Source organism: Mus caroli, unplaced genomic scaffold (assembly GCF_978045245.1).
Source record: "Mus caroli unplaced genomic scaffold, Mus_caroli_1 scaffold_2, whole genome shotgun sequence".
NCBI classification, from domain to species: Eukaryota; Metazoa; Chordata; class Mammalia; order Rodentia; family Muridae; genus Mus; species Mus caroli.
The window spans coordinates 92,889,710-92,907,406 of record NW_028227257.1 but is presented as its reverse complement, the minus strand read 5'-3'; the positions used below and the strand labels follow the sequence as shown (position 1 = coordinate 92,907,406).

At 39.2% G+C, this 17,697-nt stretch overlaps 2 pseudogenes; both read right to left on the bottom strand.

The window, feature by feature from the left end:
- Positions 1–5,942: 5,942 nt before the first annotated feature.
- On the bottom strand, positions 5,943–9,609 carry LOC110306495 (DNA methyltransferase 1-associated protein 1 pseudogene; annotated as a pseudogene).
- Positions 9,610–11,907: 2,298 nt separating this feature from the next.
- Positions 11,908–12,807, bottom strand: LOC110290067 (olfactory receptor 5W2-like; annotated as a pseudogene).
- Between the last annotated feature and the right edge of the window lie 4,890 nt (positions 12,808–17,697).

Here is a 17,697-nt window from a genome sequence, read left to right as displayed (position 1 = left end):
GTTTCCTGAAGTTCCAGTTAGGGTTTTCCTAGAATGATAGCTGTAAAGTGACAGTTGGACCCTGGAAACCTGAAGGAGGGCACAGAGGCACAGAGGTCATTGTTCTCAGAGAAGCACTAAGAGAATCAGGAGAGTTAATTGTGCATGGGTGTTTCTTCAATGAAGGAGACTTATCCAGAAAGCTGAGTGGGTTGTTCTAAGGAATTTTTTTATTAGATATTTTCTTCATTTACATTTCAAATGCTATCCCCAAAGCCCCCTATACCCTCCCCCGGCCCTGCTCCCCAACCAACCCACTCCTGTTTCCCTGTACTGGGGCATATGATCTTCATAATACCAAGGGCCTCTCCTCCCATTGATGGCCGACTAGGCCATCCTCTGCTACATATGCAGCTAGAGATATGAGCTCTGGGGGTACTGGTTAGTTCATATTGTTGTTCCTCCTATAGGGTTGCAGACCCCTTTACCTCCTTGGGTACTTTCTCTAGCTCCTTCATTAGGGGCCTGTGTTCCATCCAATAGATGGCTGTGAGCATCCACTTCCGTATTTGCCAGGCACTGGCATAGCCTCACAAGAGAGAGGGTCCTGTCAGCAAAATCTTGCTGGCATATGAAAAGTGTCTGGGTTCGGTGGTTCTATATGGGATGGATCCCCAGTTGGGGCAGTCTCCGGATGGTCCTTCCTTCTGTCTCAGTACCGTGTAACTCCTTCAGTGGGTATTTTGTTCCCCATTCTAAGAAGGATCAAAGTATCCACACTTTGGTGTTTCTTCTTCTTCTCCTTCTCCTTCTTCTTCGTTGTTTTTTTGTTTTTGTTTTTGTTCAAGACAGGGTTTCTCTGTATAGCCCTGCCTGTCCTGGAACTCACTATGCCCCCCCCCCCACCCAGTGCTGGGATTAAAGGGATTAAAGGTGTGTGCCACCCTACCTGGCTCGGTCTTCCTTCTTATGCACTCACTGTTTTCTTTCTTTTTCCTTTTTTTTTAAAGATTTATTTATTATATGTAAGTACACTGTAGCTGTCTTCAGACACTCCAGAAGAGAGAGTCAGATCTTGTTACAGATGGTTGTGAACCACCATGTGGTTGCTGGGATTTGAACTCTGGACCTTCGGAAGAGCAGTCGGGTGCTCTTACCCACTGAGCCATCTCACCAGCCCCTTATTTTCTTTTTTAAAGAACCTGATGACCTTTTTTGCTATCTATGGAGACAAATCTCACCCACCTTGTTATCTGTGGAGACAGATCTCACCTACCTTTTGCAATCCAGGCAGACCTCACCCAAATTCCCGAGAATGGTTATTCCAGACTCTTCCCTCCCTTGACCCTTACCTATCCTTAAAGGAGGTGTCACATGTACTTTATGGCCTGCTGACTTTTTTGCTTTCAGTCAGAGACTATCCCATTTAGCTAAAGAAGCCACCTTCATGGTCACAGATACTTTGTAAAATAGTTTCTATATAGTCACATCTTAAGCTTTATTATACTCCTGGAAGTGGACTGACTGTTGCCTGGAAACATTTTCCCAAGTTGTCCTGCATTTTAACTATGCTGACAAGGAACTCTCTGGCATTAGTCTTCCTGATGGCTGACCCAGGCTGAAGTCAATCTGTGCAGCATTTTTTATTATTATCTACTCAGGGACTCCTCTCTCCCAGCAGGCAAATAAATGTGGGGGGCATGAACCTAGGAGAAGGTTAAAAAAAAGTTATCTTTTAATAGAAATTAGGGGTTTAGGGGGTTCTTTCACGGAAAAGCGTTCACGAAATTAAAGTGAGAGAGTAGAACTAAATATGGGCTTTTCTCAGTCCTCTGAGACCCAGCATTTTGTGTAATTAGTAAAATATGTGTTAAAGTCTAAAGTACAATCCAGGAAGTGGTGGCATAGTACATGCCTTTAATCCACAGTCCTCAGGAGGCAGAGGCTGTTACTGCTAAAAGGCAGCACCTATAAAACTTCTTAGACTCAGTGAACTTTCTGTTTATTATATTTTCTTTTGAGACTAAGGAGTCTACAGCAAATCTCCAAGATATTTTGAATTGGGGTGGGTTTGTGTATGATATGCTTCTAAGGTTATAAAGGTATACTTACCTTAACAAAAATTAACTTAGTGATTGACGTGTGTCTAAAACTACAAAATACCAATCTTAAAAAAGATACTTGTTAGAAACTGTTCAAGAATAATTAAGACATGAAAGTTGATGTTCAGTCATCTTATAAATAATCATTCTTTCTCTGTGCTAAGCTCAAATTTAATTCATTTACAAGGCCAATTTTTTACTTTATGTATGCTCAAGGTTAACTCTAAAACAAGTAACTAAAACCAAGTTTGTTAAAAATCAGGTATGAGCTGAGCGTGGTGGCACACTCCTTTAATCCCAGCACTTAGGAGGTAGAAGCAGGTGGATTTCTGAGTTGGAGGCCAGCCTTGTCTACAAAGTGAGTTCCAGGACAGCCAGGGCTATACAGAGAAACCCTGTCTTGAAAAACCAAAAAAAAAAAAAAAAAAAAAAAAAATCAGATATGAGAGATGAGAGTGGTGACACACACCTTTAATCCCAGCATTTGGGAGGCAGAGGCAGGCGGGTTTCTGAGTTCGAGACCAGTCTGGTCTATAAAGTGAGTTCCAGGACAACCAGGGCTACACAGAGAAACCTTGTCCAAAAAAAAAAAAAAAAAAAAAAACAGGCATGAGATCTGCTAAATATGGCATTTAAAATGTTTAAAGGCAGGCTGGTAGCCGGACGGTGGTGGCGCACGCCTTTAATCCCAGCACTTGGGAGGCAGAGGCAGGTGGATTTCTGAGTTCGAGGCCAGCCTGGTCTACAAAGTGAGTTTCAGGACAGCCAGAGCTATACAGAGAAACCCTGTCTCAAAAAAACCACAATAAATAAATAAATAAATAAATAAATAAATAAATAAATAAATAAATAAAAAATAAAAATAAAGGCGGGCTGGTGAGATGGCTCAGTGGGTAAGAGCACCCGACTGCTCTTCAGAAGGTCCAGAGTTCAAGTCCCAGCAACCACATGGTGGCTCACAACCATCCGTAACGAGATCTGGCGCCCTCTTCTGGAGTGTCTGAAGACAGCTACAGTGTACTTACATATAATAAATAAATAAATAAATAAATAAATAAGAAAAAAAATTAAAAAAAAAATGTTTAAAGGTTTCTTATGCTGCTTGGATTATGTTCCCTGCCCCAATTTTACTGTAACTTAATCAGTTGGACAATGGCATTAGCAAAATCAGAATTTTATCATGTATTTTATTACTAGAACTCCATTTGTTTTAAACATTTTTTATATTTCTGTACAGCATATGAAAAACTCTAAAAATAACTTAAACTGGTTTAAGGTGGAGTTACGAAGAAAAATGGGAATAAATTGAAAATTTCTTACTTGATATTTCTGGATAATATGGCTAAAAATGCAAACATAATTGTATGTTTTCTTCCTTCTTTCTTTCTTTCTTTCTTTCTTTCTTTCTTTCTTTCTTTCTTTCTTTCTTTCTTTCTTTCTTTCTTTCTTCCTTTCTTTCTTTCTTTCTTTCTTTTCAAGACAGGGTTTCTCTGTATAGCCCTGGCTGTCCTGGAACTCACTTTGTAGACCAGGCTGGCCTGGAACTCAGAAATCTTCCTGCCTCTGCCTCCCAAGTGCTGGGATTAAAGGCATGCGCCACCACGCCCAGCTTCTTTCTGTTTTTTTTTTCAAACAAGGTTACATGGTATAGTCTTGGCTGTCATGAAACTCACTCTGTAGTCCTGGCTCCCTTCAGAGATCTGCTTGCCTAAGTACAGGCATTGTGTGTTACCACTGTCCAGAGTAATTATCCCTCTGGTAAATGAAGGTTTTTATTTCACCATGATATGAATCCATTGTCTGTGTATGTATGTATGTATGTATGTATGTATGTATGTATGTATCTATCTATCTATCTATCTATCTATCTATCTACCTATGTATCTATCTATCTAGGTTTTGCAAGACAGTTTTACTGACTGTAGTCATGTCTGGCTTGGAACTCTATAGCTGTAGACCAGGCTGGTCTCACAAAGACCTTCCTCCATCTGCCTCCAGAGTGCTGGGATTAAAGGATCAAAACATGAGTTTTGCTTGCACGTATGCACCACATATATGCCTGGTATCTGAGGTGGTAGAAGATACCAGACCTGTCATTATGGACATTTGTGAGCTGCCTTGTGGCTTTTGAGTACGGAACACAGGTCCTGTGAAAGAGCAGTATGTGCCCTTTCAACCCCCATGCCTGCCCTTTCTAGAAACTTTTCCAAGATCAAATTCTACATTAAGTCCTTTGTGACCTTGAAGGCCCCTGGAAGTCTCAAGAGAATGATAAAAGTAGAAAAAAAGTCTAACTTTTTGTGATGAAAACTTTGTCAGATAAGAAGTGATTCTCCCTGGGTATGGTGGCTCATGTCTTTAATCCCAGCACTTGGGAGGCAGAGGCAGGCAGATTTCTGAGTTCAAGGCCAGCCTGGTCTACAAAGTGAGTCCCAGGACAGCTAGGGCTATACAGAGAAACCCTGTCTCGAAAAACAAACAAACAAAAAATACAAAATAAAAAAAAAAAAAAGAAGAAGTGATTCTCACAGGGTATGGCACTTCTTGTCTTTATTCCTGGAATTTGGGAGGCATTAGCCGGCAGATCTTTGTGACCTCCACCCTGAGGTCTCGGGAGTGTAGAGGGGAAATGGGGAGAGGATTTTAATGTAAGTTTTAAATGGCTTTCATTCCAATCCTCTGGACACAATGTTTTTAGTGTACTTCTACTTTTAAATTCTCTTCTCTCAGAGAAGCACCAGTTTATCTATTCATATTCCAGCTAGCAGCCAACACCCCTTTAAATTATCTTTCTCATATTTATCACCCAAACCCAAAAAATGTGCATGAGAATGGACCATCTTGTGGTTGGCTGGAGCTGCAGAACCAAGGTTGTGCTAGTTGGCCTTTTTATGTGGGGATCCCATCCTATTGTTTTTTAGTTATCTTTTTTGTGACCAACCAAGTCTCACTGTATTGCCTTGAGCATTAGCTGTGGACTTTATCAAGTGAGTAATTTCCAAATTCAGTGATGGAATGGGGAGCAGCATTCTCCATAAGCAAACCCAATAAATAGTGATCCACCCAGCTCTATGTGGGTGGAATTGTAGTGCCAGAGAGATGTTAGTGATTCACCCACAAGAGCTGATCTAATGCAATTCACAGCAGTGTCTTTACTTGAACTATCTTGGGACCCCTCAGTGCACTGCCCGACTGCCTTCAAGCAGGACACTTGGTGGAGCCCCAGATATTTATAGGGCAAGGCAAGTAAGCAGCATGCATGGTGGGGTTAGGTGGTGCAATCATCTGATTGGAAAGCTACTGTGGACTTTAACATAATTGGCTGGTGCTGGGAGTCATATCATAAACTTAATTTCTGCTCTAGTTAGGCAGTGTGGTAGGCTTGTAATCTGGTGTGCAAGTTTGATGAGGGAATAACCTGAAGATATTGGTCTTGTTGAGGGTTTAAACTAGAGACACCGATCTTGTTAGGGATTAGCCTAGAAACTGGAGCTAGGCTCAGGTTTTGTTGGTGGCAACTTGGAAACTAATACTAGGTACCAGCCTGTTTACCTGAGTTCAAACTTAGGTCAAGTTCTCTAAAGTGGAATCTGAATTTAAAAGTTTTGACCTCTTATCTCTCCCTTCCTCTTGTGACTAGAAGGCCCAATCAAGGGGCTTGCTGAAGCTTCTTGAAAATAGTAACAGGGTTTTTTTGTTTGTTTTTTGTTTTTGTTTTTTGTTTTTTGTCTTTGTGGTATCCTTGGGGCATGGGTAGGGCCCCATCAGTGGAAGACCAGAGGGAGGGTTTTTTGTTGTTGTTATTGTTTTTCCCCCAATTTAACAGCTCTATTTACACCATACCACCAACTCTGATGGCCCCTATGGTTTCTTGGCTTTCTTCACAGTAGATGAGCCGGAGGAGGCTGATTCCAGTCGTTCCCTCGAATTGGGTGTGACGGGTGCACCCACGACATCAATGATGGTGTCCTAGGTAGGGTCCAGACCAAGTCCAGATTCAGACACTGTTGGCTCAGCAGAAGCCGGGGTTGGTCCCACTGCTGCTGTGGCAGGGGTCCCCAGCACTCCTGCCCGAGCCAGGGCCTTGTGCCAGTGCCACAGCATCTGTAGCTCATATTTCACAGTTGGCACAGGCCTGCTTGAGCTTGTAGAGAAACACCAGGTCGCTACGCAACTCATTGAACATATGCACCAGCTCCTCTGTGGGGGTAGGGCTCAGCTCCACACCAAGTTCCAGAAGCATCTGTTCCAGCTCCTTGATCTTCTGACCCACAGATCTGGGCAGCTTCATCCGCTGCCTCCATGGTGTGACACCTGCTGCCTTAAAATCTGGAAACTTGATGCCTGCAGTCTCAGGAACGGCTTCTTAGCCTCCTTCTTTTGGGGTGGCTTCTTCTTGGGAACCTTGCGTTCCGTGCTCCGCTGCTCTGCAGTGGTGTCTGCTGCTGTAATCAGCTTCTGCAGGTCTTGGCTGCGCTTCTCCCGCTCTTTTTTCCGGGAGAATCTTATGCAGCTACTGTAGAAGATACTCCTCCTCTGTCACCTGCTCTGGGGTTCGGTTGTAAAGCCGCTCCAGCTGTTCCTTCCGCTGTCTCTCATGCCCAGCATCAAGCCCTGGTATTTTGAGATCTGTGCCTGGCACAGCCAGATCAAGCTTGGCACAAATGTGGCAGTACCTCTCTTTCAGGTCCTCCACAGAACGCTTCTTGAACTGCTGGTGGTCATACCGATCCTGAATAACTATGAAGCTCAGATCAAATCGGCTGCTGATGTCAAAGAGGTAGACAGTCTCTGCCTTAGTTCATGCATCATCATGAAGGTAGAGTTGGTAGTCCTGCTCTGAGTACAAGGGCGCCTTCACTATCTTATTGAACCTGGCAAAAGGGTAGTCCTTGCCTTCCTCCGCTGCTCGTCCCCAATAGAAAAATATAGCACCATCCTTTTGAGCTAGGTTGGTAAAAAGCGTCCATTTCCAAGGTCGAACCTTCTTGGCAATAGATTTTTTTTTTTTTTGGGGGGGGGGGTTTGGTTTTTGGTTTCTGGTTTCTGGTTTCTAGTTTTTGGTTTTTTCGAGACAGGGTTTCTCTGTATAGCCCTGGCTGTCCTGGAACTCACTTTGTAGACCAGGCTGGCCTCGAACTCAGAAATCTGCCTGCCTCTGCCTCCGGAGTGCTGGGATTAAAGGCGTGTGCCACCAAGCCCAGCAGAGGGAGCCTTAAGGCTGAATTCTCCTCCAGCTCGTGAGGGTCTTCTTCAACTGCAAACAGATGTGTGGTGGATCCATGTTGTAACTCTGTAGCCCAGGGACCCTTTTAGCAAAGCTCTAGTGATCCCTGACAGTGTCTCTTGACTAGGACCCAATTTCCATGTTAAAATTGAAGCTCCGGAGGTGGATCTATTTTATGGAAAGCACAAAATTTAAAACAAACTTGTTGCTGGGCGGTGGTAGCACACACCTTTAATCCCAGCACTTGGGAGGCAGAGGCAGAGACAGGCGGCTTTCTGAGTTCGAGGCCAGCCTGGTCTACAAAGTGAGTTCCAGGACAGCCAGAGCTATACAGAGAAACCCTGTCTCGAAAAAATCAAAAAGAAAAAAAAACCAAACAACAACAACAAAAAAGACAAACTTGTTCGTGTACCCCTGGACTCGCTCAAGATTGTGCAATAACTTCTGTCAGTAGGTGAACCAAACATAACTTTAAAAGGGCTGAGTCCCATCTGGTATGGGAATTCTGTACTCTATAAAGGATGAAGGGGAGAAGAGTCATCTAGTCACTCTCGGTCTCTAAGGTCTATTTATCTTTTTACCTGTCCTGAACTCTGGGGTCTATAAGCACAATGAAGTCTCCAATCAATCCCCTGAATATTAGCTAATCTCTAATTTACTTACCTGGGACACAAATGTCAGACCCTATAAACTTAGAAAAAGCATGCCTTGGAAGAATTTCTTTTAGTAATTTCTTTGTTGTCATATGCACAGTCTCATGCTTAGTTGGGAAAGTCTCAGTCCATCCTAAAAAGGTATCTATATAAATATTAGATATTTCTTTGGTTTGACCTCCATGAAGTCCATTTCCTGATAGATTTCTGGCTTGTTGCTCCAGTATTGAGTACCAGGGTTCTTTTCATTGGCATCCACATTAGTAATTTGACAGGCCTTACAGTTTTTAACTATTTTAGCAGTTTGCTTTTTTCTTTCTTAAAAGATTTATTTATTTATTTATTTATTTATTTATTTATTTATTTATCTAAGTACACTGTAGTTTGTACAGATGTTTGTGAGCCTTCATGTGGTTTTTGTGAATCTAATTTCTTAGGTACCTCTGTTTGTTCATGCTCTCTTATTCCCTGCTTACCCCTGCCCAAAGATTTATTTATTATTGTACATAAGTACACTGTAGCTGACTTCAGTTGCACCAGAAGACGGCTTCAGATCTCATGTGAGCCACCATGTGGTTGCTGGGATTTGAACACAGGATCTTCGGAAGAGCAGTCAGTGCTCTTACCCACTGAGCCATCTTGCCAGCCCTTGGCATCTCTAATTCTGATGTGGGACTGGTGGGGTAAGTCCTGCATTCTCTGGACTTCTGTTGTGTGGAAAACAATGGATCATTTTTAGTATGTATAGATTCTCTGGTACAATTAGTTTATAGTCAGCACATCCTCCATCATCTTTTATTTTGTTTTGTTTTGTTTATTGAGACAGGGTTTCTCTGTATAGCCCTGGCTGTCCCGGAACTCACTTTGTAGACCAGGCTGGCCTCCAACTCAGAAATACGCCTTCCTCTACCTCCCAAGTGCTGGGATTAAAGGTGTGTGCCATCACCACCCAGATCTTAAGACAAGGAGACATGGACAGGTTTTTGGACCAGATCACTTCTTCTGTCTTGTCAGAGAGTGTGGGATTTCCTGGGTCTAGGACAACCAAGAACATTAGCCAGGCGGTGGTGGCACAGGCCTTTAATCCCAGCATTTGGGAGGTAGAAGCAGGTGAATTTCTGAGTTCTAGGCCAGCCTGGTCCACAAAGTAAGTTCTAGGACAGCCAGGGCTATACAGAGAAACACTGTCTCAAAAAACAAAACAAAACAAAACAAAACAAAACAACAAAACAAAAACAAACAACAAAGAACAAAAAACAAAACAAAACAAAAAAACAAACAACAATAAAAAAAGAAGAAGAAACATTAGGGATCCAATTTCCCAGGCCACCTACTGGGGTGTCTTTTTACCCTCTGGGATGATGTTTAGTCCTTCCTTCTGTCTTCAGAAGACTTCTCCCCCTCCCCCTATAAATAGCCCCACGGATATGCTCAGTAACAAAGGAATATCTGCTGTCTGTGTCTCTTGTCTTTTTCTCAGCTCTAACTCCTTGGTGAGAACTGTCAGTTTAGCTTTCTGGGCACACATTCTTGTCAGGAATGGCTCAAACGATATGATCTTGGTGTTTGAGACCACCACTTCCCCAGCATACCTTTGTCTATCCTGAATGAGGCTGTTGCCATTGAACCACATTACCTTGGCATCCATGAAGGGGTTAATTTGGTCGCATGGATGTGGGCCAAAATGTCCTGGCAGTCACACAGAGGCCCATCAGTCAAGGTCAGGTCAGGTAGCAGGGCAGCTGAAAAGTTATCCTGGGCTGGTAATGAGTCATCCTGGCATCATCTTTAACCAGGAGGTCCTTTCTTCATTGATGTGTAAACAGGGCATAGGGCAGCTTCTGGCAATTGGTGACAGATGGGCAATGGGCCAATGCTAGGGCTCAGAGTCTGAGTATGGATCCCTGGGTTCTAGAGAGGTCCCCCGTAGTTGGCAGAGTAAGGACTTCTTCGTGGAAGCTCTAAGAGATCCTGGGTTTTTCCCTTATTTTTGTTGTCACCAGGAAGTCATTTATGAACTGATAGAGACTTTATCTACTGGTGGGCTCCCCTGTGGGGCCAGGGACCAGTTTTCTGGCCTCTTCTTTGGTGAAGGGAACCTGTGGAATGTAGTAGACATAGCCCGTCAAAGTCAAAGTAGCATCAGATCTCATTACAGATGGGTGTGAGCCATCATGTGATTGCTGGAATTTGAACTTAGGACCTTGGGAAGAGCTCTTACACACTGAGCCATCTCTCCAGCCCTTATTTTATTTATTTACGTTTCAAATGTTATCCCTCTCCGTTTTCCACTCTGAAACCCCCTATTCTAGCCCCCCTCCACCCTACTTCTTTGAGGGTGCTACTCATCAATCAACTCCTGCCTCACTGCCCTAGCATTCCCCTACACTGGGACATCAAGCCTTCACTTCAAATTTCATGTAGCAATTTAACAAATGGTTGCAAATTAGAAAATGTTTAGGACTGAGGGGGAAAAAGGAATAACTAGGAAGCCAATAGAGGACATGATAGAAGATACTTCTAGCACCTATTTATTCATTGGCAGGACTAGTGCTTGATACTTGTGTTAATCAAACATAATGGATTTTACAAACAGATGTGTACCCACAGCAGACAGCTAGTTGTCTGAGTCATGACACAAACTATTTCCCCTACCCTGCAAGCATCTTTTTTTTACCCTGTAGAGACAGTATTTAGCTCTTAAAAAGATAGTATCCTAAAAGTGGATAGAGAGTAGGGCTTTAGTGCTGAGTCAATATATTTATGCACATAGACTTCTCTGAAATCTATGTAAGTTATGAGAGTATATATTAATTGTATACATACACACACACACAAAAATCAATGCCAATTAAGCTAGATGACTTTTTTTTTTTTTTTTTTTTGGTTTTTTGAGACAGGGTTTCTCTGTGTAGCCCTGGCTGTCCTGGAACTCACTTTGTAGACCAGGCTGGTCTCGAACTCAGAAATCCACCTGCCTCTGCCTCCCGAGTGCTGGGATTAAAGGCGTGCGCCACCACGCCCGGCTGACTTTTAAAAATCTAAATCTCAAAAAAATCAATGAATAATACACCAAATCATATTAAATCTGACACTAAATAAAAGGATGGATATATACGATTTAGGCATAATGGAAATTATTTGTTAAATTTCAATAAAGAGAATATACTACGATGTTTGTTAAAAGCTAAGTATAGACAGAGGCAGTTTTTTCTTTTATTTTTTATTAGATATTTTCTTTATTTACATTTCAAATGTTATCTCCTTTTTTGGTTTCCCCTTCCGAGAATCCCCTATCCCCTGCCTGCTCCCCCTGCTTCCAGACCTACTAACTCCCATTTCCAGTCCTGGCATCCCCCTCTACTGGGGCATAGAACCTTCACAGACCTAGGGCCTCTCCTCCCATTGAAGACCAACTAGGCCATCCTCATCTACATATACAGCTACAGCCACATGTCCCAACAAGTGTTTTCTTTGATTGGTGGTTTAGTTCTAAGGAGCTTTGGGGGTACTGGTTGGTTCATATTGATGTTCCTCCTATGGGGCTTCAGACCCCTTCAGCTTCTTCAGTACTTTCTCTAGCTCCTTCATTGGGGATCTTGTGCTCTGTCCTATGGATGATTGTGAGCATCCACTTCTGTATTTGCCAGGCACTGCAAAGGCCCTCAGGAGACAGCTATATCAGGCTCCTGTCATCAGGCTCTTATTGGCAACTGCCATAGTGTCTGAATTTGGTGGTTGTTTATGGGATGGATCCCCAAATGGGGCAGTCTCTGGATGGTCATTCCTTCAGTCTCTGAGAAGCAGTGTTTTTACTAAAATTGGATGATGGGCTTGTTGATATATTGTTATTAATTAGTATATGATGCAATGTTGTGTGATGGAGAGTGAATTAAAAGCAAACATGTACAGTTATATCTGAAATTGATATAAAGTCTTCAATCTTCTACTTTTCAAGAGCCTCTTTCATGTCCTTGTTCCTCAGGCTTTAAATCAGAGGGTTCAACATTAGAATTACCAGGGTGTAGAACAATGATGTTATTTTGTCTTGATCTAGAAAGTAGGAAGAATTTAGATGGAAATACATAAAGAGCAGAGTTCCCAGAAAAATTACAACAATCAGGTGGGGGGCATAGGTAGAGAAAGCTTTGAACCTTCCATCAGCAGAGGAGATCTTGAAGACTGATGAGATGATATAACAGTAAGAGACAAGAAGTCCAGAAACTATATTTAGTTCAATAAACTCCAAAATTGTGGAAATAGCTCACTCATTCACCTCTGTTTCTGAGCAAGATATTAGTACCAGAGGAGGAACAGCACAAAAAAATTGATTGATGTCACAGAAACACAAACTGAAGGCCACGGTTGTATGTATCAAAGCATCTGCTGTTCCCACCAGGTAAACCCCAGCCATCAGGAGGGAGCACAGCCGGCTGGACATGTTCACTGTGTAGAGCAAGGGGTTACTGATGGCCTGGTATCTGTCATAGGCCATCACTGCCAGCAGTAGACACTCAGAATCTATAAAGGCACAGAGGGTGAAGAACTGCAGTGCACAGCTACCTGTGGAAATTAATTTCTCTTCAGCTAAAAGACTCACCAGCATCTTGGGTCCAATTGCTGTGGAATAGCAGAGGTCACAGAAAGAGAGGTGGCTGAGGAGAAAGTACATGGGTGTGTGCTGCTGAGTGTCCACTCTAATTAAGATGATCATCCCAAGATTGACCAGAAGATTAATGAGATAAACAAGTATGAATGTTGTAAAAAGGGCCACTTTCATTTCAGGGTTATTGGTAATTCCCAAGAAAATGAATTCATCCAGAGAGGAGCAATTTCTCTTACCCATGTTTCTTGGATAAACTTTAAAAATTAAAAAGCAGATATTTAAAATACATTTATTGTGCAGAAATTTATTTTATTTATAATTTATTTTATCCTCAAATACACATATAATTATATTTCAATCTTCAAATAAGACTAAATCATTTAATTTTAATAATCTCTCTCATATAACAATTAATAAGCTCTGGACTCTAGAAACTATTCTTTCCAAATATCACCTACACATTAGTTTTCCTGAACTCTTGATTTCCTTAACAGGGATAATATATTCATATTATATTATCTTATAATCTTAAAAATAATATATATTCACCTCCTAAGTTAGTGAGAATAAGTGGTAATATACTGAAATTTCAAATTCACTCTACTTAATATTCTGATATGTATAAAATTATTCCCCAAACACCAAGATTCTATGAAAAACTCTGAGTTTTAAAAGTGAGACCCCTATTCCTAACTAAAAGAACAACTAATATTTCTTTTCTTTTCTTTTCTTTTCTTTTCTTTTCTTTTCTTTTCTTTTCTTTTCTTTCTTCTCTCTCTCTCTCTCTTCTTCTTCCCTCTCTCTCTCTCTCTGTGTCTGTCTCGTTCTCCATCTCCATCTCTGTCTTTCTTTTGAATCATTCTTTGATGTGGCTCCAATTGTTCTATTTTGGATTAGAAATATTTAATCTTTGGCAATGTGTTGAAAATATGTAACTTGATTTTGCTGTTGATGATTATTTCCTACATAGGAATTCACAATTAAGAATTTTAAACCCATAAAGCGATGAAAACTTAGTAAATATTGAGCTTTTTGATGTTTGTGTGAATGCATTTTACATTGTGATATTGTTACAAGACTATAGAAATAAGTGATGTAAAGCTATCTTAATATTAATAGGTTGACAAGGTATAGGGATACAATGGTTATTGTTGATAACTTGAAAGGAACTACAACCTCTTAGGATATAACCCCTTGGACATAATATGCCATGAGAAACAGTTAAACAAAAATAAAATCATAGATTACTGTTTCCCAGTAATATATATTCAAAACATTTCTAATTAAATACTAGCAAATTTTATTAAATTGTTCATTAAAGCTATCTTCATCTTGATCTAGGCAAAAGTAGTTAAAGAAATGAATGCCAAAAAATGAGTTACATTAACAATTACAGAAGTTGGAAATAAAGTATTTGTGTTCAGGAGTTGCTCTAAAAACCATACAAACACCGACCTCAGTTAGACCTTGATAGTTTATTGAAGGCATACCTCAAGACTGATCGATCAGGAATACAGCTCACAGATTGTGAAGTTGAAAACTTTGACCCTGTACAGTGTACAGGGCAAGTTTATATAGGGGAAAATAATATAATGAGCTCATAAATAGATACAGAGTGGACTGCCTAAGTAGATACTGCTTGGGCTGAGAGGGTGGTTGGTCTTTTACCAAGTTTCTTTAGTAGTTTAGACATAACAGTTCAAATTAACCTTTATCTACCCTAGCTCTGAGTGAAAGCCACAGTTGGATGAATTACAACAACAACAACAAAAACAATAATAATAATATAGTCTCAGAACATAACAGGATGTATGAGCAGGCTGATCTCGCTCTGAGCCAAACTAGTTTTCTGTTTCTATAGTCAGGCTGCCGTTTATGCTAGCAATATGGGATAGATGGCAGGCCTAAAGCAAAATGGGTAATTTTATGCCACTTAAGTAATGCCAGGGAAGCAGGTCAGAGAAGCAGGCTTTCAACATAAAGATTATCTCAATAAATACAAAGAAGGAAATCTACTGATGGACCAGACTGACTCCATCTAAGGATTAAAAGCCATTTTGTTACTTCAAAATAAGTTTCAGTTTACTGTGAAACAAAATGTATATTTTCTGATACTTAACTTGTGCCACATACTGACCTTCACTCTACAAAATAGCACAAAACATTCTGCCAAGTAATCTTAAACTTCTATCTGCTTCTGAATTTCACTTGCCAAGTGTCTATGTCATCAAATTTATTCTTTAAACACCCAGTTTATGTGTTTGTCCAATAAAATAAAAGCCTAGAAAGTTAACTAGCTGCATATCTATTGAACCTAGGTTTAGGGGGAAACAGTTCTTGGAATGTCTTTGCTGTGCCCAGAATTAAATTTTGATTAATTTGATCAAAATTTGCATCACTGTTCTTTACTCTCAATTGGTAGGTTTAGTACCACAAATGCCACCTAACCCATTACCAGCATATAGGGTTAAATGAATATCATCTTAGTAGATGCAAATAAAACTAATAAAATTCTATGGTCATTTAGAGGAACATTTTTTGAAAGAATAGTTATTGAAGGAATGATCATCAACACAACAAAGATCATACATTCATTGGAAACACTAATTATAATCAGAATCTAGCAAAAAGCTGTGTGGTTTCCATGACAGATCAGGGTGAGCACAGCAATGATCTCTCACCTTGACATTTTATTTCAAAACAAACCTCTGAAAATTCAGTCAATGCATTAATTATAAATGATGAAGTGAAAGTATGTCTGATTAATAAAAATGTGATGAAAAATATGCTGGAGTTAGTGGAAGGAGCTATGGGTGAGATTATGGACATTCTGAAAAGACATGTGAAGTTTAAAATGTCATTTTTAAAGGGTAGATATTATAAGGCTGGATAGCTGTTGTTTGTATATCTTGCTAGTGTAAAAGATAACTACCTAGCTTTGGGCCCTACCACTCACATGACAGCTGACAATCTCTTGTAACTTTGGATATAAGAGATCCAATGCTCTTTTCTGCCCTCTGTTGGCATTAAACATGTAGGACACATAAACTCAGGGAAAAAACAGTCAGACACAGAAAATGAAACAAAGAATTAAAAAAAAAAAGTACAGTGTTTCTTCAAAGTGAGATAATAGAGCAAATAATTTAATGCTGAGGAAGAAATGTACAAGAAAAGAGAGTTGGGATTGATTAAGTGTGGCTGGTTAAATTTTGAGTTACTAGATTTTGACTTTGGAGAGAAAAGTTTAGTCATCTAATATCTTATACCATAATATGAGTGTGTGTATGTGTGTGCTATGTTGTAGTATCCATATTGAAATTGAGTAATTAATGAAAATAATAAACACTACATGCTACATCTTTGCTAAAAATAATGATGGGCTTATAGAGAAAAATATAGAAGAAACTAACCACTCATGACAAATCCTGGGGGAAATGATTTCACAACCTTCAGTCCCAAATGACAATTGGAACAATAAAACATCACCATCACAGTGTTCAGGCACCTAAGAGCTACTCTTGTAAGGTGAGTTCCTATATGTCTGTATCTTTAGAACCAGGGTAAAGCAAAACAATTTCAATTTATTTCTTTATAAAAAGATGTTTCCATGATTATCCTTCTGTCTGCTCAACTTGAAAAATTTACTAGGTGTACTGAATGAAAATAATTTTTAAACAGATTCATGAGTCTCAAATATCTTCATAATATCAGCAACATAGCATTTGGACCATTTTAATCTAGTCTTCTTAGATAGGAAATCCCTATTTCCTCTTAGTTTATACCAATATATATATTTAAGTGATTTAATATAAAATATACATGGTTGGCTTAATATGTCACAAATAATGCATGCCATGTCAGTGAATTATGAAATAAATTTCATATTATTTACATAATCTAAAAAGGCAATCATTTCTTTTCTACTGTCCATCTAAACACATGTAGACATGTATACATATGTGCATATGTTTCACATGTGCATAAAAATAAACATATTTGCAAGTACAAAGCAGGTGGATTTTAGAACATTTATTATACTTAATTGAAATTGCTGGTTTTCATTGTGATGAAAACTTGAGTACTGAAATTCAACTGTATGTGGTAAATTCTTTGGATACTGCTTGTCTTTAGAAATCTAACTCATTAATTTCATTATCCATTGGTACCAGAACACTGCTACTGTTGGGTAAGGAGAACTACTGTAAAACATAATAGATTCTAGAATCAAAGATCAAATAAGTTTGATCTTATGTTTCAGCAAATGGTAGAGTCAAGAAATGTAGACCAAGAAAATTTGCAAGTTTTGAAACTATATAGATACAAACAAACAAAAAAAGTTAAAAGATTCTATATTTATGTTTATTTAAAAATATGTATTATAAATTATTTATATATATATATATATATATATATATATATATATACTACATAATAGACTCTTGCTGTCAATTTATGAGTGAGGGCATGAAAGTGGTTTGATGTAAGGAAGCAGGTCTAGCTGGATTAAGGAAAGGGAGGGAGAAGTGGTATAAGTTTATTTAAATTAAAGACATTTTAAAATATAACAAGACAAAATGAAAATGACTAAACATCTTATTTGTTAGTAATAAATGTTTGTGTTCTACATTTTTATAATCAAACAAGTTTAGTTACCATAGTTATCAATCACTGACTATCTCTAAACCAATACTAAAACAATCAAGAATAAAATATCTAAACTGATTTGAATAATTAATATCTTAAAGAATAAAAATAATATTATCTAAAACTATAACTTGAGTCTAACATTTGTTTTTATTTCATATTGTACAAAGATCAAGTGAGTATGAGTATATCTAAATCTATCTAATGTAATAGTTAATTTAAACCTTTTGTATATTAGAGAATATGTATAAAGTCCTGGACCTCTAATGGTGGATACTTTCAGTTTCTTGACTGTCCATCCCAGATATTGGTCATTTTGTTACTGAAAAAAAGGTTAAGAAAGTGTTGCAGGAAAGAAACAGGATCCAGAAATTTTTATAGTATACATTAGATGAGAAATGAGTTAATTATAATCTACCTCACAAATACACTGTTGATATCCAGCAATAAAAATAAATCTTTAATATTTTTACTTATAGACTGGAA